This window comes from Oncorhynchus keta, chromosome 5 (genome assembly GCF_023373465.1).
Source record: "Oncorhynchus keta strain PuntledgeMale-10-30-2019 chromosome 5, Oket_V2, whole genome shotgun sequence".
NCBI lineage: Eukaryota > Metazoa > Chordata > Actinopteri > Salmoniformes > Salmonidae > Oncorhynchus > Oncorhynchus keta.
In genome coordinates, this window is record NC_068425.1 from 11,494,068 (window position 1) to 11,514,262 (window position 20,195).

Here is a 20,195-nt window from a genome sequence, read left to right on the forward strand (position 1 = left end):
CAATATGACAATGTGAGACATTGCAGCGCAGGCGACAGGAACAGTTATCTAACCTAATCCACAAAGATACAATATTTCTTAGAATAACTAGGAGGTGTGATTTAAAACATTCTCTAACCTCCGAGACATAAGTCAGGAAACGACCCCCCCCCCCCCAGGTCAACCCCTCTGTCTTACCACCCTAAAACCCTTCTCCATCATACACCCCTCTCCCACCTCCATCTTCCCTCCTCCCTAAGTGTCACCCTCAGAGGGCGTACGCCCCTCCCCCTTCAGTTTCTCTGTCACAGGGCTGAAATAGTAATGTACAGGACTAGATAATTGGCCCCATCGGGCGATGAATGGGGCTGGATGGAGAGAAGAGAGGTAGAGGAGAGGCAATTAACAGGGAAATGAGACAGGAGAGGAGAGCTGCTCCCTCCTTCCCCATATTCAGAAAGGTGGGATATGGTGAACGACCCTCCAGCCTCCACCATCGGCCTTACTGTCAGCAGACTACATGTATCAAAGGGTTTCATGACGGACAGTAAAGATAAACACAGCTTTTACATGTTGTGTTGTAACTGATTTATTTAGAATGTCCTATAAGTCTTCCTCCCCTGTAATTACTTTTGGTATACAGGCATTCAATACCATTGACCAGCTAGAATCTCTGTGACCCTGTAATTAATGGATTGTTTGGTGCAGTTAGGCTTGTTGAAAGTTCTCCAGAGAGTTTCCTGTCATTATTAGAGAAGCAATGGAAAGAGTGTTAACACATACTGTATTGGTTTTAGGTTTCAGGGCACATCCAGAGTAGAGCACACACACACACACACACACACGCACACACGCACACATGCACACCCAAATACCTTCAGACAAAATAAAAATACATTCACAGCATACAAGAGTAGCATACTAATTTAATACAGGCACGCACACACACATGTACACACACACACACACACACACACACACACACACACACACACACACACACACACACACACACACACACACACACACACACACACACACACACACACACACACACACACACACACACACACACACACAAATACCTTCAGACAGAAAGAAAAATACATTCACAGCATACAAGAGTAGCATACTAATTTAATACAGGCACGCACACACACATGTACACACACACACACACACACACACAAATACCTTCAGACAGAAAGAAAAATACATTCACAGCATACAAGAGTAGCATACTAATTTAATACACATAGCCACACACACACACACACACACACACACACACACACACACACACACACACACACACACACACACACACACACACACACACACACACACACACACACACACACACACACACACACACACACACACACACCAGGGCCCTCTCTAGAGCAGAAGTGGCATGTAAGAGTGTGGTGGCTCCGCAGGGGACTGCATTGTCACAGCCACACAACGCTTTCCTACAATCCCCACTTTCAGGCGGCCCTGACAATGTCCCTTCCTCACAGCCGGGAGGCACAAACAGGCAGGTGGGTAAACACACACCTGCGTCCCCTTCACACACACGTACATGCACGCATGCAGACACATACAAACACACACATACACGCAAGCGTGCAAGGTTGCACACACTCACTGACACAGTCTGGCACCAGGAAATTACTGTCCTTTCTCATCGGGACCCTGTGAGCGAATTCAATCAATCCCAGTGTGCAACATGACTTTCTACAGCATGAATGTCAATAAACTACCGATAGAGAGAAGCAGGGAAACAGTCAGCTGGGTGGAAAACAAGAGAAAATGGCTGGTTAACCAGTACAGTGCTGGTCCCCTGGTCCACCCTTATAGGGCATCTTGGTTCCCTGAACCCCTACTCGACATTCTCCCACAACGCAGCTAGTCTTTGCTCATCTAAAGCAGTCCTGTGAGCGTGCACACACACACACACACACACACACACAAACACACACACACACATCACGGTAAATAATTGTTATTAAATAATGTACGGCCTCTAGTAGGTCTAAAATGGCCACCTCACAGGTCTGGAGGGTTTGGATATGTGCCAGCTTGTTTTGTTTTGCCTCCCCTCTCCTCTCCAGTCCTTTTATCTCTCTTTGTCTCTGCCCTCCCCTAATTTCTTCTCTCTTTATCTCCTCTCCCCTCCTTTACTCTCCCCAATTCTTCCCTCCCCTACTCTCCACTTCTCTCCGGGGCTGCAGAGAACCAGGCCCTCAATTAGTCACTGGCTTTGGGATAATAAGGTCATTTTGTCACCCCCTGTTGAACTCTGGGTTTGTTGGACAGATGGAGAGAAAGAGAGAGACAGAGGGGTGGTGAGGCCGACGTTGAATGGGCCACTCTCGAGTGCCGCTATCTGGGGCAATCCCAATCACACAATCAACACCCACAAGAGCCGTTACATAAACTAACAGGTCACTTCAACCTCAACCTTGCCTTGCTGGTCCACAGCACAGCACACACTCACTCACTCTCACTCAGACACTCAGATGACTTGATTCAAGGTGCTGATCGTGAGTCATGTGGAGACGGAGAGAGAGAGAGGAGTAGGCCATTAATAGGGATGGAAAACATTAGGAGAAATCTGGTACAGCATTGAAGGGTGAAGGAGCAGGAACGCGTGTGACTGCAAAACAACGCACAGGAGGAAGTGGATACTGGCAGGGAAACAGATTTCCCAACGCAAACATAAACACACAAAACAGAACACACACAAACAGAATCCCTCTCTTCCTTTCTCTCTCTCTCCTTACTCGCTGTCACCTCCGCCGAACCTTGTCCTCCTATCCCCCATCACACACTGTCTCTTCTCTCATCGGTGACATCTACTTTTCCTCACAGGAGGCAGTGTTCCTTGAAAGTCTTACTGTCAACCCCAATTTCAGTCTTTGCCCAACCCCTTGAAATGTAAAAAAGAAAAATGTAAGTATTCATTTTGGGGGTGGGTAAATGTAGTTATACCTGATCCCAACACTTTCTCACTAAGGCATACTTACCAGAAGTCCACTGGCAAGCTCTGATAATGTAATTATGGACATCGCCAACAAACACAAATCTGGACTGTTAACTCACAGTGGTAAGAGTAAGAGCACAGAGTTCCTCACATCTATTGCCACTTGTGGTGTAAGTTTGACTCCGCCATGGGGCGCAAGGAAATATAGACTCAAATTTATTGTGGTATTGTTTCGGGAAGAAAGGTGCAAAAGTGCAACTCCTTGAAAGTAAAGATTAGGGGCTCAATTCAATCCAACCGGCATGGCAGTATTTACACAGGAGCTCTTTTTCCAATGGTCAACTTAACTCACAGATTGGTCTTGGGTATTGTGGGCACAAGTTAGTAAAAAATACATTGTTTTGACATGTCCACCATCGTCATCAATTGTTATGATGGATGTAGCTACCATGGATCTTGTTACGATGGATCTTGTTACGATGGATGTAGCTACGATGGATCTTGTTACGATGGATCTTGTTACGATGGATCTTGTTATGATGGATGTAGCTACCATGGGTCTTGTTATGATGGATGTAGCTACCATGGGTCTTGTTATGATGGGTCTTCTTATGATGGATGTAGCTACCATGGGTCGTGTTATGATGGATCTTGTTATGATGGATGTAGCTACCATGGGTCGTGTTATGATGGATCTTGTTATGATGGATGTAGCTACCATGGGTCTTGTTATGATGGATGTAGCTACCATGGGTCTTGTTATGATGGGTCTTGTTATGATGGATGTAGCTACCATGGGTCTTGTTATGATGGATGTAGCTACCATGGGTCTTGTTATGATGGATGTAGCTACCATGGGTCTTGTTATGATGGATGTAGCTACCATGGGTCTTGTTATGATGGATGTAGCTACCATGGGTCTTGTTATGATGGGTCTTGTTATGATGGATGTAGCTACGGTGGATCTTGTTACGATGAATCTTGTTATGATGGATCTTGTTATGATGGATGTTGTTACGATGAATCTTGTTATGATGGATGTAGCTACCATGGGTCTTGTTATGATGGATCTTGTTATGATGGATGTAGCTACCATGGGTCGTGTTATGATGGGTCTTGTTATTATGGATGTAGCTACCATGGGTCTTGTTATGATGGATGTAGCTACCATGGGTCTTGTTATGATGGATGTAGCTACCATGGGTCTTGTTATGATGGATGTAGCTACCATGGGTCTTGTTATGATGGATGTAGCTACCATGGGTCTTGTTATGATGGATGTAGCTACCATGGGTCTTGTTATGATGGATGTAGCTACCATGGGTCTTGTTATGATGGGTCTTGTTAAGATGGATCTTGTTACGATGGATCTTGTTATGATGGATGTAGCTACAATGGATATGGTTATGATGGATCTTGTTATGATGGATGTAGGTACCATGGATCTTGTTATGATGGATGTAGCTACCATGGGTCTTGTTACGATGGAAGTAGCTACCATGGGTCTTGTTATGATGGATGTAGCTACGATGGATCTTGTTACGATGGATGTAGCTACGATGGGTCTTGTTATGATGGATGTAGATACCATGGGTCTTGTTAAGATGGATATGGTTATGATGGATCTTGTTATGATGGATGTAGCTACCATGGATCTTGTTATGATGGATGTAGCTACCATGGGTCTTGTTATGATGGATGTAGGTACCATGGATCTTGTTATGATGGATGTAGCTACCATGGATCTTGTTACGATGGAAGTAGCTACCATGGGTCTTGTTATGATGGATGTAGCTACGATGGATCTTGTTACGATGGATGTAGATACCATGGGTCGTGTTATGATGGGTCTTGTTATGATGGATGTAGCTACCATGGGTCTTGTTATGATGGATGTAGCTACCATGGGTCTTGTTACGATGGATGTAGCTACCATGGGTCTTGTTATGATGGATCTTGTTATGATGGATGTAGCTACGATGGGTCTTGTTATGATGGATGTAGCTACCATGGGTCTTGTTATGATGGATGTAGCTACCATGGGTCTTGTTACGATGGATGTAGCTACCATGGGTCTTGTTATGATGGATCTTGTTATGATGGATGTAGCTACGATGAATCTTGTTACGATGGATGTAGCTACGATGGATCTTGTTACGATGGATCTTGTTACGATGGATCTTGTTATGATGGATCTTGTTACGATGGATCTTGTTATGATGGATCTTGTTATGATGGATGTAGCTACGATGGATCTCGTTACGATGGATCTTGTTACGATGGATCTTGTTATGATGGATGTAGCTACGATGGATCTTGTTACGATGGATCTTGTTACGATGGATCTTGTTATGATGGATGTAGCTACGATGGATCTTGTTACGATGGATCTTGTTATGATGGATCTTGTTATGATGGATGTAGCTACGATGGATCTTGTTATGATGGATCTTGTTACGATGGATCTTGTTACGATGGATCTTGTTATGATGGATGTAGCTACCATGGGTCTTGTTATGATGGATGTAGCTACGATGGATCTTGTTATGATGGATCTTGTTACGATGGATCTTGTTACGATGGATCTTGTTATGATGGATGTAGTTACGATGGATCTTGTTACGATGGATCTTGTTACGATGGATGTAGCTACGATGGGTCTTGTTACGATGGATCTTGTTACGATGGATCTTGTTATGATGGATGTAGCTACGATGGATCTTGTTACGATGGATCTTGTTACGATGGATGTAGCTACGATGGGTCTTGTTACGATGGATCTTGTTATGATGGATCTCGTTACGATGGATCTTGTTATGATGGATCTTGTTATGATGGATCTTGTTACGATGGATCTTGTTATGATGGATGTAGCTACCATGGGTCTTGTTATGATGGATGTAGCTACGATGGATCTTGTTACGATGGATCTTGTTACGATGGATCTTGTTACGATGGATGTAGCTACGATGGATCGTGTTACGATGGATCTTGTTATGATGGATCTTGTTACGATGGATCTTGTTACGATGGATCTTGTTATGATGGATGTAGCTACGATGGGTCTTGTTACGATGGATCTTGTTATGATGGATCGTGTTACGATGGATCTTGTTATGATGGATCTTGTTACGATGGATCTTGTTATGATGGATCTTGTTATGATGGATCGTGTTACGATGGATCTTGTTATGATGGATCTTGTTACGATGGATCGTGTTACGATGGATCTTGTTATGATGGATCTTGTTATGATGGATCTTGTTACGATGGATCTTGTTACGATGGATCTTGTTACGATGGATCTTGTTATGATGGATGTTACGATGGGTCTTGTTACGATGGATCTTGTTATGATGGATCTTGTTACGATGGATCTTGTTATGATGGATCTTGTTACGATGGATCTTGTTATGATGGATGTAGCTACGATGGGTCTTGTTACGATGGATCTTGTTATGATGGATGTAGCTACGATGGGTCTTGTTACGATGGATCTTGTTATGATGGATCTTGTTACGATGGATCTTGTTACGATGGATCTTGTTACGATGGATCTTGTTATGATGGATGGATCTTGTTATGATGGATGTAGCTACCATGGGTCTGATGGATGTAGCTACGATGGATCTTGTTATGATGGATCTTGTTACGATGGATGTAGCTTGTTACGATGGATCTTGTTACGATGGATCTTGTTATGATGGATGTAGCTATGATGGATCTTGTTACGATGGATCTTGTTATGATGGATGTAGCTACGATGGATCTTGTTACGATGGATCTTGTTATGATGGATGTAGCTACCATGGATCTTGTTATGATGGATGTAGCTACCATGGATCTTGTTATGATGGATGTAGCTACGATGGATCTTGTTATGATGGATGTAGCTACGATGGATCTTGTTACGATGGATCTTGTTACGATGGATCTTGTTATGATGGATGTAGCTATGATGGATCTTGTTACGATGGATGTAGCTACGATGGATCTTGTTATGATGGATGTAGCTACGATGGATCTTGTTACGATGGATCTTGTTATGATGGATGTAGCTACGATGGATCTTGTTACGATGGATCTTGTTATGATGGATGTAGCTACGATGGATCTTGTTACGATGGATCTTGTTATGATGGATGTAGCTACGATGGATCTTGTTACGATGGATCTTGTTACGATGGATCTACGCCCACGAACGTTAGTTTATTCTCCGCAATTATTGCGATTGGAGTACCTCCCTGACGATTTGTAGAACGCAAACACATTCTAACCGTTCTGATTGGTCCCAGAAACCGATGGGTTGGGCCAGAAGCAGAACACACGTGGGTAAAGCGGAGTTTAGAAAATTTGTCATTGGCTTTGATACTCTAATTGGTTAGATATGATCCCATTGCTGATGACTTTGTTTTGTACAACACCCCTCATTTTGATGTCTCCACAAACGAATTGAACAATGGCAGTCTTAGACTGAAGTATGTAACAAACACGGAGCAGTGGAAGAATTCCGTTTAGTCATCAGGCAAGTTGACAAGGACTTCTACAGGCAATACACAGTGTACTGGGACTTTCCAAATGTTCTTGGCAGGGTTGATATCAAATCCAGTTCAAGTGAGTCAATTCAGGAACTACGCTCACATTCCAATTTTACTCAATACATTTCTATGAGACAAATGTGTAATTGAAATTGTAATTTCAGTTTACTACCTGAATTGACTAAAGGGCAATTCCACAGTAACGGAATTACGCTGAGACTCAGCAGATCTTCTTACTTTCAAATGTACACCAAACAAAAATAATTTAAAGTTTAACAAACCACGATGCACAATGACTACTTTTAACAATTTCCACAGAATATGTTACAAAAACACATTTACATGTAGAACTGTGCAGATACAAAGTTTGTAAAAAATTATGAAATAGGGCCTCACGAGTGGCGCAGTGGTCTAAGACATTGCATTGCAGTGCTTGAGTTGTCACTTCAGCCAGCCCTGGGATTGAGCCCAGGCTGTGTCACAGCTGACTGAGACTGGGAGACCAATGAGGAAGCGCACAACTGGCCCGGCGTTGTCCAAGTTAGGGGAGGGTCGGCCGAGATTTCCTTGTCCCATTGTGCTCTAGCGACTCCTTGTGGCGGGCCAGGGACCTGCAAACTGACATCGGTCGCCAGTTGAACAGTGTTTCCTCTGACACATTGGTGCAGCTGGCTTCCGGGTTAAGTGAGCAGTGCGGCATGGCAGGGTCGTGTTTCGTCTCTCCTGAGTCCGTACGGGAGTTGCATCAATGGGACAAGACTATAACTATCAATTGGGTATCACAAAAAATGGGTTAAAAAATATATAGTTGTCACGACTTCCGCCGAAGTTGGCTCCCCTGCCTGTTCGGGCGGTGCTCGGCGGTCGTCGTCACCGTCCTACTAGCCACTACCGATCCCTTTTTCATTTGTCTGTTGGTTTTGTCTTATTAGTTTCACCTGTGTGTATTTTAGTTTAATTAGCGTCCTTATATATAGTAGGTAGTCCCGCCCTTGTTTTGTACGGGATTGTTTTTTGTTACTCTGTCGTATGGTGGTTTTCGTGTGTGTATTCTCCGGACTATTTGGTCCTGTGTTTGGGCTGGTCAATTGTATGCGCCCTGTATGTTGACGTGACCGTTTTGTGCGGCGGAGAATAAATTGACGATCTACTGAACCCTGCTCTCTGTGCCTGATTCCACCCACCACTCCTAGTATCCCGTGACAATAGTAGTGATATTATTGCATTTCTGTTACCAAACGTTGCAAATGCACAGATTTCCAGTAAATGTATTTGATTGTTATTTACTGTATACATTTTTCAAAGTAATTATTTGTGTATAGAGTTTTTTGGTTTGTTAAACTTTGAAATCAATGGCTTTGTTTGGCATACATTTTAAAGTGAAAAAATGGGAGTCTCAGTGTAATTCCGTTAACTGTGGAATTCCCTGAACTGGAATGGAAATGATCACAACCCTGGTCCCTCAGTTTTCCTGGAAACAGGCTGTGAAAAAGGCTTTCTGGAAACATCAAAAAGAACAGACAGTCCACTTTCTCAATAGAGTACCGAGACCTGGTGAAGTTGAGTCTTTCTATAAAGTAGGGGACCAGTGAGGATTTATTACACTGGACAACTTGTTACAGCTGTTGATTAGTCATTGATAATAATTCCCTTAAGAGAGGATCAGAACGATATTCAATAAAATTCCCACGTTGGTTTAAAATATTATTTTCATATATTTTAGAAAGTAATAATAATTTGAATAGTCAATGTCTGTATGATGTATTGTTGTCTTTACCTTCTTGCCCTTTGTGCTGTTGTCTGTGCCCAGAAATGTTTGTACCATGTTTTGTGCTGCTACCATGTTGTGCTGCTGCCATGTTGTGTTGCTACCATGTTGTTGTCATGTTGTGTTGCTAACATTCTGTGTTGTCATGTGTTGCTGCCTTGCTATGTTGTTGACTTAGGTCTCTATGTAGTGTTGTGTTGCCTCTCTTCTCGTGATGTGTGTTTAGTGCTATATTTGTATTTATTATTTGTAGTTATTTTTAATCCCAGCCCCCGTCCCCACAGGAGGCATTTGGTCTGTTGGTAGGGCGTCGTTGTTAATAAGAATCTGTTCTTAACTGGCTTGCCTAGTTAAATAAAGGTTAAATACAGGTATTTTTTATCAAAATGAACCCTGCTTTAAGGATGTATAGTCCCATGTTGTTGTATAGCTGGAGTTATGGGACAATTTGCATGTATTCACTTTCAATCATGTGGAACTGCATGACATTTATTAGTATTGTTTTTTTATCACAATGTCACACATTGGCTCCATTATTTATAGAAAGACCCAATTGGGACAGAAGCCTAAACACACAGCTACACATTAGACACGGGGTTATCATTAACCAACCGCTTTGGGTGATGAGAAGTCATAATGGATTAGCACCTGAAGCACTTCCTCTCTATCCATTTATCAATGTGGTTCCTCTCCCTCCGCCAAGCTCTTTCCACCTCCTTCTGCCCTGTATCTCTCTTCCTTTGTCTCTCTCTACCTCCATCCATGTTCTAACACTCCACAGAGCTGTCTTGTAGCAGGCATTGATCCATGTGTTATCCCCTTACCGCTGGCACAGCAGGGGTTTACTTCCTCAGTCATCTCCGGCCAATCCCTTGTATAATCACCCTCACACACACACACGCACACACACCTTGTACTAAGACGTGGATCGAGCATCTGTCTGCTGATCATTCAGCGGGCTGTGCTTTTCGGGACCACCCAGTGTAGACGTCCGACTGCCAACATTTTCACGCAATGTAGAATCGGTGCGCACTCTGATCAGTGGTGCTAAGTACTCTCGGTCAGCTAACGCTATTGGTGTGTCTGAGCCCTTAGCGATAACCATGTCTAACACCCAACACATATAAACACATGGACATGTTTGCAAACACACACACACAGCATGGACAAAAGCAGACACACACACACACACACACACACACACACACACACACACACACACACACACACACACACACACACACACACACACACACACACATGGACAAAAGCACACACACAAACACAGCATGGACAAACACACACACACACACACACACACACACACACACACACACACACACACACACACACACACACACACACACACACACACACACACACACACACACACAGCATGGACAAAAGCACACACACACACACACGCACAGACACACACTCACACACACTCACACACACACACACACACACACACACACACACACACACACACACACACACACACACACACACACACACACACACACACACACACACACACACACACACACACACACACACCCTGACCTATTAGACCAACCCCAACCCCAGGCCCAATTCCATCAATCCAGCAACCTCTAACACACACAATTGGATTCCTTCTGTCCTTGGCTTCTGATACAGTCCACTGCACCCCCTTCATCCCTCCCTCCCTCTCTCCCTGACCTGCAGAACCCTTTTGATTCCATCTAAAAGGGTTCTAAAAGGGTTCATCCGTGTCCCTATCTAACACTCTGCCGTTCTAAACTGGGTCGCAGTATTAAGGTTTGTCCTGATGGTCTGATAGGATTCTGACAGGCTGTACTGCTTGTCCCTTACTGCACATTTTATCCAAATCAACAGGTAAAGCAACGATGATCAACTTAGTGTCCATTTAATCATTCACATGCCAGTCTGTTTTTATCAATGCACAAAAAAAGAAATGCATTAATAGACATTAGTTCATTGATTAAACTAAGACAAGATCAGCTTCTCCTCTGCATGTCCCCGTGGTACAGAGAGATGTGTTTGTGTGAGTACTGCAGTACAGCTCTCTCCTGCTACTCTCTGCTGCTCTCCTCTCAGTGCTGGGTCTCTAGTTACTGCTCAGTCTCAGTATCAAATTACAAACTCGGCAAACACTGCTTTTACTCTCTCCATCTCACTCTCTCTCCCCCTCTCCATCTCGCCATCTCCCTCTCTCTCCCCCTCCCCTCTCCATCTCCCTCTCTCCATCTCCCTCCCCCTCCCCCTCTACATCTCCCCCTCTCCCTCCCCCCTCTCTCTCTCTCTCTCCCCCTCTCCATCTACCTCTCTCTCCCCTCCCCTCTCCATCTCCCTCTCTCTCTCCCTCTCCATCTACCTCTCTCTCCCCCTCCCCCTCTCAATCTTCCTCTCTCTCCCCCTCCCTATCTCCATCTCTCTCCCCCTCTCCATCTACCTCTCTCCCCCTCTCCACCTACCTCTCTCCCCCCCTCCCCCTCTCCCCAGCTCCCTCTCTCTCCCCCTCTCCCTCTCCATCTCTCCCCCTCTCCATCTCCCTCCCCCTCTTGCTCCATCTCCCTCTCCTCTCCATCTCCCTCTCTCTCCCCCTTTCCATCTCCTTCTCTCTCCCCCTCTCCATCTCCCTCACCCTATCTCTACCCCTCTCCATCTCCCTCTCTGAGACATTGACTGACACATGCACTGACCATCGCAAACCTCTCATACACAGAATCCAGTCTCTCTTTCTCTCTCTCTCTCTCTCTCTCTCTCTCTCTCTCTCTCTCTCTCTCTCTCTCTCTCTCTCTCTCTCTCTCTCTCTCTCTCTCTAGACACTGACACAAACACAAATACACACACACAGTGACTGACTTTAATGCTCAAACATAAACAGACACGTCACACACAGAGAGAGTGGTGTAAAGTACATAAGTAAAAATACTTTAAAGTACTACTTAAGTAGTTTTTTGGAGTATCTGTACTTTACTATTTACATTTTTGACAACGTTTTTGAGTACTTTTTACTCCATAAATTTTCCCTGTCACCCAAAAGGACGCGTTACATTTTGAATGCTTAGCAGGACAGGAAAAGGGTCCAATTCACACACTTCTCAAGAGAACATCCCTGGTCATCTACTGCCTCTGATCTGGAGGACTCACTAAAACACATGCCTTGTTTGTAAATGATGTCTGAATGTTGGAGTGTTCCCCTGGCCGTCTTAAAACTGCCTTGTTTGTAAATGATGTCTGAATGTTGGAGTGTTCCCCTGGCTGTCTTAAAACCGCCTTGTTTGTAAATGATGTCTGAATGTTGGAGTGTTCCCCTGGCTGTCTTAAAACCGCCTTGTTTGTAAATGATGTCTGAGTGTTGGAGTGTTCCCCTGGCTGTCTTAAAACCGCCTTGTTTGTAAATGATGTCTGAGTGTTGGAGTGTTCCCCTGGCTGTCTTAAAACCGCCTTGTTTGTAAATGATGTCTGAATGTTGAGTGTTCCCCTGGCTGTCTTAAAACCGCCTTGTTTGTAAATGATGTCTGAATGTTGGAGTGTTCCCCTGGCTGTCTTAAAACCGCAAAATGATGTCTGAATGTTGGAGTGTTCCCTGGCTGTCTTAAAACCGCCTTGTTTGTAAATGATGTCTGAGTGTTGGAGTGTTCCCTGGCTGTCTTAAACCGCCTTGTTTGTAAATGATGTCTGAATGTTGGAGTGTTCCCCTGGCTGTCTTAAAACCGCCTTGTTTGTAAATGATGTCTGAATGTTGGAGTGTTCCCCTGGCTGTCTTAAAACCGCCTTGTTTGTAAATGATGTCTGAATTTTGGAGTGTTCCCCTGGCTGTCTTAAAACCACCTTGTTTGTAAATGATGTCTGAATGTTGGAGTGTTCCCCTGGCTGTCTTAAAACCGCCTTGTTTGTAAATGATGTCTGAATGTTGGAGTGTTCCCCTGGCTGTCTTAAAACCGCCTTGTTTGTAAATGATGTCTGAATGTTGGAGTGTTCCCCTGGCTGTCTTAAAACCGCCTTGTTTGTAAATGATGTCCTTGTCTTAAAACCGCCTTGTTTGTAAATGATGTCTGAGTGTTGGAGTGTTCCCCTGGCTGTCTTAAAACCGCCTTGTTTGTAAATGATGTCTGAGTGTTGGAGTGTTCCCCTGGCTGTCTTAAAACCGCCTTGTTTGTAAATGATGTCTGAATGTTGGAGTGTTCCCCTGGCTGTCTTAAAACCGCCTTGTTTGTAAATGATGTCTGAATGTTGGAGTGTTCCCCTGGCTGTCTTAAAACCGCCTTGTTTGTAAATGATGTCTGAATTTTGGAGTGTTCCCCTGGCTGTCTTAAAACCACCTTGTTTGTAAATGATGTCTGAATGTTGGAGTGTTCCCCTGGCTGTCTTAAAACTGCCTTGTTTGTAAATGATGTCTGAATGTTGGAGTGTTCCCCTGGCTGTCTTAAAACCGCCTTGTTTGTAAATGATGTCTGAATGTTGGAGTGTTCCCCTGGCTGTCTTAAAACCGCCTTGTTTGTAAATGATGTCTGAATGTTGGAGTGTTCCCCTGGCTGTCTTAAAACCGCCTTGTTTGTAAATGATGTCTGAAGTGTTCCCTGGCTGTCTTAAAACCGCCTTGTTTGTAAATGATGTCTGAGTGTTGGAGTGTTCCCCTGGCTGTCTTAAACCGCCTTGTTTGTAAATGATGTCTGAATGTTGGAGTGTTCCCTGGCTGTCTTAAAACCGCCTTGTTTGTAAATGATGTCTGAGTGTTGGAGTGTTCCCCTGGCTGTCTTAAAACCGCCTTGTTTGTAAATGATGTCTGAATGTTGGAGTGTTCCCCTGGCTGTCTTAAAACCGCCTTGTTTGTAAATGATGTCTGAGTGTTGGAGTGTTCCCCTGGCTGTCTTAAAACCGCCTTGTTTGTAAATGATGTCTGAATGTTGGAGTGTTCCCCTGGCTGTCTTAAAACCGCCTTGTTTGTAAATGATGTCTGAATGTTGGAGTATGCCCCTGGCTGTCTTAAAACCGCCTTGTTTGTAAATGATGTCTGAATGTTGGAGTGTTCCCCTGGCTGTCTTAAAACCGCCTTGTTTGTAAATGATGTCTGAATTTTGGAGTGTTCCCCTGGCTGTCTTAAAACCACCTTGTTTGTAAATGATGTCTGAATGTTGGAGTGTTCCCCTGGCTGTCTTAAAACCGCCTTGTTTGTAAATGATGTCTGAGTGTTGGAGTGTTCCCCTGGCTGTCTTAAAACCGCCTTGTTTGTAAATGATGTCTGAGTGTTGGAGTGTTCCCCTGGCTGTCTTAAAACCGCCTTGTTTGCTTAATGTTCAGAATGGGAATTTATTTATACTTTTATTTTTGATACTTAAGTATATTTTTGCAATTACATTTACTTTTGATACTTAAGTATATTTAAAACGAAATACTTTCAGACTTTTACTCAAGTAGTATTTTACTGGGTGACTTTCACTTTTACTCGAGTCATTTTCTATTAAGGTATCTTTACTTGTACTCAAGTATGACAATTGGGTACTTTTCCCACCCAGTGTACACAGATCGCCTTTTCTATGTTGCTCATTCTCTCTCACACATACGCACAGACGAACACATGCATGTACGTGCAAACGCACATACATGTACACTCCAAGTCCAAAGGGAAGTGCTCAATTGGAATGAGACGTATAATTAATCCATCACAAAGAAACAAACTGTTCATTTTCTGTTTCTAAATTGACTGTCACAGAGGACAAGGAATTTTCCCTTGTTGTGAGAAATTGCTGTCTGCTCGCTTGGCAAATTCCATTTCAGATGACACACAGCCAGAAAGACAGACTCACTCAAAACAAGCACACACACACGCACACACACTTAACAAAAGATAACAAATGTCCTAAAGAAACACATGACTGAGCACACAAGCACACACACCTCCCAGTTCTTCCTCCTCATCCTTTGCCATCTGTGCCAAGGCAAGCCGTGGCACCATCTGTGAGTGGCTGGCACGATCTGGCCTGCCAATCATCAACCACACAGGTCAATACACAAGTACTGTAATAGACTGACTGACTGTGTGAGCCCTCTGCATGATGGGCCCCTCTCTATGAGGGCCCCTGTGATCTATAGACTACAGCAGGATGATACACTAACCCCATCACATTTCACTTCACAGACACAAAGATACACAGGGACTTGGTTGACAACATTGGACTTGGTTGAGGACATTCGGCTTGATTCAAAACATTCGGCTGGTTGAGGATGCTGGTTGGTTGGCTAAGAACAAATGAAAGATATGTGCTCATTATCGTAGGGCAGACAATCCCACCACAGCCTATAAATAGGCTGCTGACTGGTGTAGGTCTGTGGACTGGTTTTAGCACTGTGTGGGGATAGAGGAAATGAACAGAACGAGGCCACATGTGAGAGGCAACACAGAAACAGCTCTTTAAACACAGCAGCAGAGGAGGCACAGCACCAGCAGAGCCACGGGTCCCTGATCCTGTAGGACAGTTTACACCTCCACTCTCTTGCTCTGTTCCAAGCAACGAACACACACTTGCAGAATCCCTATATTCAACCAGGGGCAAAGTGTCCGCGCTGCAGCGTGTTATGTGTAAAACACATTGTGACAGTGTGTAATGTCAAAGTCTCACTCTCAGCTCTCACTTATGCAAACACACACTCTGTAGCACACACACACACACATGTATTACGCTTGACTAGAGCAGTGTCCTCTCTGACAGTGTCAGGGCACGAGAGCACGATAATTGCCACTCTGTGAACTAGGCAGGCTGTGGGTAGAGGTACAGACCTCTCTACCCTCTAACACTCAGCTCCCTCCCTCACCGCTTATCATCCTCTGACTCCTGCCACACGGACACTCAACCACAGGGTCATCCTTTCCCCTATCCTTCTCCCCCTTCCCCCTAACCTTCTCCCCCTTCCCCCTATCCTTTCCCCCTTTCCCCTATCCTTCCCCCTGTCCTTCTCCCCCTTCCAACAAATCCTTTCCCCTATCCTTCCCCCTATCCTTCTCCCCCTTCCCCCTATCCTTCTCCCCCTTCCCCTATCCTTCTCCCCCTTCCCCTATCCATTCCCTATCCTTCTCCCCCTTCCCCCTATCCTTCTCCCCCTTCCCTATCCTTTCCCCTATCCTTCTCCCCCTATCCTTCTCCCCCTTCCCTATCCTTTCCCCTATCCTTCTCCCCTTCCCTATCCTTCCCCCTTCTCCCCCTTCTCCCTATCCTTCCCCTATCCTTCTCCCCCTTCCCCTATCCTTTCCCCTATCCTTTCCCCTATCTTCCCCCTTCCCACTATCCTTTCCCCTATCCTTCTCCCCTTCCCCTAAGCTTCTCCCCCTCCCCTATCCTTCTTCCCCTTCCCCTATCCTTCCCCTATCCTTTTCCCCATTCCCCTATCCTTCCCCTGTGCTTCTCCCCCTTCCCCTTATCCTTTCCCCTGTCCTTCTCCCCCTTCCCCTTATCCTTTCCCCTGTCCTTCTCCCCCTTCCCCTATCCTTCTCCCCCTTCCCCTTATCCTTTCCCCTGTCCTTCTCCCCCTTCCCCCTATCCTTTCCCCTTCCCCTATCCTTCCCCCTATCCTTTCCCCTATCCTTCCCCCTGTCATTCTCCCCCTTCCCCTATCCTTTCCCCTATCCTTCTCCCCCTTCCCCTATCCTTCCCCCTGTCCTTCTCCCCCTTCCCCTATCCTTTCCCCTATCCTTCTCCCCCTTCCCCTATCCTTTCCGCTATCCTTCCCCCTATCCTTTCCGCTATCCTTCCCCCTATCCTTTCCGCTATCCTTCCCCCTATCCTTTCCGCTATCCTTTCCCCTATCCTTCCCCCTATCCTTCCCCCTATCCTTTCCCCTATCCTTTCCCCTATCCTTCCCCCTATCCTTCTCCCCCTTCCCTCTATCCTTTCCCCTATCCTTCTCCCCCTTCCCTCTATCCTTTCCCCTATCCTTCTCCCCCTTCCCCCTATCCTTCTCCCCCTTTCCCCTATCCTTCTATAGTGCCTATAAGAACATCCAATAGTCAAAGGTATATGAAATAGAAATGCTATAGAGAGAAATAGTCCTATAATAACTACAACCTAAAACTTCTTACCTGGGAATATTGAAGACCCATGTTACAGTTTTTCTCAGTCGCTTTGGTGCATTTCTTAGATCAAAAGTGCAATTCTTGATACTATTTGTACAAATTCCAAATCATCTAGTCACTTGTGCACATCATTAAAGCAATTTCTTATTCCTTTGAACAAATTGCAATTGATAATGTACAAGTGTCAGCTTTTTTCCACATTATCAATTGCTCATGTCATGTTGATCAAAATATAGTAGATGGTTCTCTGTTGAATAGTCTTACCCCTCAAAACATCTCGGCATTAGTTCCTTGCATAAGCCATTACATGCAACATTGTTGAAATATTTGTCATAAACTGTCAAGCATAGTTTTACACATTTCTATTCAACCTTTTGTACAAAAACGTGAATTGATGAATCGTGCAGGTGAAATTGACCCTCACTCATGAAGGAATGTAAAGTGTTAGTTCAAACAACAATCAACCAGTTGTCTAAATTTCTCAAAGGTGCATCTCATGAAGAATCAATTGGCAAGCATATATAGACAGACCACAACACAGAGTTGCAATGTTTTACAGTAAAATGTGTGTTCGCATAGTTTTTGTCTATGTGAAAGTGTGCGATGCATCACTGCATTTTTCCCCACATAGGACTGCAAGATTACCTCAAACCGGTGGCAGAGGACGCCTTTTCACACCTCAACAGGAGGAGGCTATTTGCACCATGGTCCTAGCAATTTGGATTTGCCAGGCCAACGGGGAGGAAATATCACCATGTGTGCTGCTATTTCGGAGCATGGTGTCCTAACCCATATCCCCCTTATAGGGCCATACAACACCCAGCATCTACTCAACTTTTTAGAGACTCTCTACAGGGCTCTCATCCCTGATGATGAGAGGGGTTTGCTTAGAGAGGATTTGCCAAAGTATGTGGTCATTTGTGATAATGTGAGTTTCCATCGATCAAACATCATAAGGCAATGGTTTGTGACCCACCCGAGGATGCTCGTAGAATTCCTCCCACCTTATTCACCATTCCTTAACCCAATTGAGGAGTTATTTTCAGCATGGAGGTGGAAGGTGTACGATCGTCAGCCACACACACAGATGACCCTGCTGGCTGCAATGGATGCAGCATGTGAGAACATCACAGTAGACGTCTGCAGAGGATGGATAAGGCATTCCAAAATATTCTTTCCACGTTGCATTGGAAGGGAAAATATCCGGTGTAATGTGGATGAGAATATGTGGGCCGACAGACAGGAACGTCTGGATGTGTAGAGACAGCACAACAGTGCTGCGGGCAAAGTTGTGCCTTAGGGGTGGTTTCCTGTTTCTTTCTAATTTAGTTTTTTTTTGCTTTGTGCCCCTTGGGTTGTCCAGTCTCTTTCAATCAATAACCCACATACAGTAATATGTAAATAGTACTGTTGAAATTGATACATGCCATAGAAGTGCAGCCTTGTGCATCTTCAATACAGTAACTGTCATCCAAACTGTAGCCTAAGTTTACATCAGGTAATACTGTCAAAGTGCACAGTTACATTGACAAAATGCCTAAACATTTTGACGACCATATTCGTGAACAATGACTCAATGACTTATCATTCTTATGACACTGACATGATCATTGGCATGAATATTTACTTTTGAGAGATGGACTAAGGATTTTTAGTGAGTGAGTAGCTTTAGAAACATATCTATTGTATATTGCAGTTTGTACAAATTGTTCTGAGAAATGCACTTATTATTTTGCACATGTTAGAGATGATGTGAAAAATGCACCAAAGCGACTGAGAAAAACTGTAAAAGGAACCACCAGGTTTCATATGTTCTCATGTTCTGAGCAAGGAACTTAAACTTTAGCTTTCTTACATGGCACATATTGCACTTTTACTTTCTTCTCCAACACTTTGTTTTTGCATTATTTAAACCAAATAGAACATGTTTCATTATTTACTTGAGGCTAAATTGATTTTATTGATGTATTATATTAAGTTAAAATAAGTGTTCATTCAGTATTGTTGTAATTGTCATTATTACAAAGACATTTTTTTTTAAATCGGCCGATTAATCGGTATCTGCTTTTTTTGGGGTCCTCCAATAATCGGTATCGGTATTAAAAATCATAATCGGTCAACCTCTAATAGATATTTCATGTTTTAAAATGACAATGAAAAGACATTTGGTTTCTTTCCATTGTTGTACTTCAGCATTTCGACCACCATATCCTTTTTATGACATATTTTTTATTCTCTCTATTTTCCATGTCTTTCCTTCAGTCAAAACTCAGATCAACAAGAAGAGCTAGACATCCAATCAAAGGAAGTCACTTCAGTCAGAGAGGGGAAGTGAGATCTGAAAGGCCACCAAATGACATGTCAGATGACAAGAGACTGTCGGAGTGGCTGTTGCTGCAGCGATACCGCCACATTCATTCATCACCCCAGTGCCATAGTGGCCCAAAGGACCCTGGGAAATATTGAGAGGATAATGTCAGTATACTATTCATCGTTACTTCTCCATTTCAAATGGCCCGAGTGCAGCAATTAACCCTCAGATCGGTAGATCACCCTTTGAAGGACTCTAAAACCCCATACCGCTTCACTTCTCACATCAAACAGCCACGTTTTTATTCAAATTGAGAACCTCATTTCAGAGACGTTAACAGACATTTTGATGAGACTTTTTCCAGAATCCAATGTTATCCTCGCTGCTCTTCTGACGTCAGAGGACCCTACCACTGCCTCTGTCTGTCAGCATCATCACTGTTGTTTTGTAAGGCACATTCAAATGAGGCATCTACCCACACACCCCAGTGTCCAAACAAATCAGTTGAAAAGGCTCTTCTTTATCTGTGCCCC

At 44.1% G+C, this 20,195-nt stretch overlaps 1 protein-coding gene and 1 long non-coding RNA gene across 3 annotated transcripts in view; both read right to left on the bottom strand.

The window, feature by feature from the left end:
* The window catches only part of LOC118372171 (inactive phospholipase C-like protein 2), a 95,287-nt gene that overhangs the window by 67,879 nt on the left and 7,213 nt on the right, over window positions 1–20,195 (bottom strand). The gene's annotated exons all lie outside the window — the stretch shown is intronic.
* LOC127930000 (uncharacterized) lies at window positions 12,165–15,052 on the bottom strand. Of its 2 annotated transcripts, none has more exons than XR_008136464.1 (3): window positions 14,394–15,052; window positions 13,115–13,285; window positions 12,165–12,613 (listed from the first exon to the last, which is right to left on the bottom strand). It is a non-coding gene; the product is annotated as an uncharacterized LOC127930000 (long non-coding RNA). The 2 variants fall into 2 exon arrangements; XR_008136465.1 differs by lacking the exon at window positions 12,165–12,613 and adding an exon at window positions 12,943–13,057.